Below are 1,604 nucleotides of genomic sequence, written 5' to 3'. Positions count from 1 at the left end.
AGAGGCAGGATTACGGTAAATTCCATGCCAGTATGGGCTATAGAGACTCCAAGAACAGAAAAACACACAGTTGGGACTGTAGCTCAGTCGGTAGAGTGCTTGCTCTCACGCCCAAGAACCTGGGTTCAATGCTGCACATCTGTCTCCTAAACCAGATGTGGTGGCACGAGCCAGTACTCTCATGGGGCAGTAGCCTGGCAAAGTGGGTGTGGTAAAGCTTGCCACTTTCTTTGTGCTAGTTGTGGGTAGATCTACCAGAGATGGACCAATCTGCAGAGTTCCAGGCTCTGAGATCAGGAGCGTGGGCGGAGCTTGCAGGGGAAGCAGGCTTGTTTCAGAGACTGTTCTGGAAAGAAGATACCTGCAGACCTGTGGGTGTCGTGTCTACCCCCAATCTTTGTCTCCCACTGCAGAGGATGGTGGGAATTCAGCAGATCAGAGACTGCTGCTTCTGGCCCGGACAGATGAATGGCTTCTGCAAATTTTGGTTTTCTAAATCCAGTGAGATCCAGATTTCTTGGAGAAAGCAAGATTCTCCAACTCCTACAAGTCGTAGCATCCCTGTGCCTACGTGGTGCATGATAGCCCAGAGAACCTTTAAACTTTTGTGAAATCACACAGCACTTGAGTAGACCGAGTAGGTATATATCAATCAGTAGGTAAAATACATGGGGACTTGATTTAGGTGTACAGCACTCCTATGAAAAGCTGGACTCCTGGCGCCCTGTCGAGACTGCTGACCCCTGCCTCCTATAAGCCAGTGTTAAAGGCATGTGCCACAACGCCGGCACACCCAGCACATGAATGTTTTTTATATCTCATTTCTGCAGCTGCTCTTCCCCTACTCCAGGCTAGGTGGACAATGAGCCAGCAAGTTTCCTGAAGATTCTCAGGTATCTTTCTTTCATCTTGCTGTAGGTGTTCTGGGGTTACAGATGCATGGCCCTGAATCCAGTTTTTCGTGTGCATACCAAGGATCAAACTCATCTAGACAAGTCATCTAGACAGAATCTCTTAACATATCTACATAGCCTTGGCAGTCTTGGAACTCACTAGGTAGACTATGCTGGCCTCAAACTCATAGAGATCGGCCTGCCTCTGCCTCCTAAGCGTTAGGATTAAAGGCCTTCACCACCAGGCCTGGGATATTTTGCCTTTTAGAACACAGAATTCCTTCTCCTAAATGGGTCTGTGGGCGTCTCCCCTGCAGTCCTCCGCATGGGAAGGTACAGCCCCGCCCAGCCTGAGCCGATGGGCGCGTCTCTATCGCCACCTGGCGGCTTCCCTGAACATAGCAGCCTACCCAGGAGAAGGGTTTCGAGGTCTGAACTACGTGGAATTCAAGGGTGGGGCCCTCTTTTCTCCCGTCCCTAGGAAAGGTAAACCCCAGAGCTGAGCCCAGTCTGAAATAGCCCTCCTAGCAATGGTGGACGTCTTTTCTAAGGAGGACAAGTTGGACTCAGGACCTGGAGAGCATGCATTTATTTCCAAGTGCCACACAAAGTTCAGTGCCCAGCGCTCAGCCTGCAATCCAACAAGAATCATTCTTTTTTTTTTTTTTAAACCAGGGATGGCGCTAAAGCCAAGCTCTGATTTCTTCTTCT

This window comes from Mastomys coucha, unplaced genomic scaffold (assembly GCF_008632895.1).
Source record: "Mastomys coucha isolate ucsf_1 unplaced genomic scaffold, UCSF_Mcou_1 pScaffold22, whole genome shotgun sequence".
Lineage (NCBI taxonomy): Eukaryota > Metazoa > Chordata > Mammalia > Rodentia > Muridae > Mastomys > Mastomys coucha.
This window is presented reverse-complemented; position numbering follows the sequence as displayed.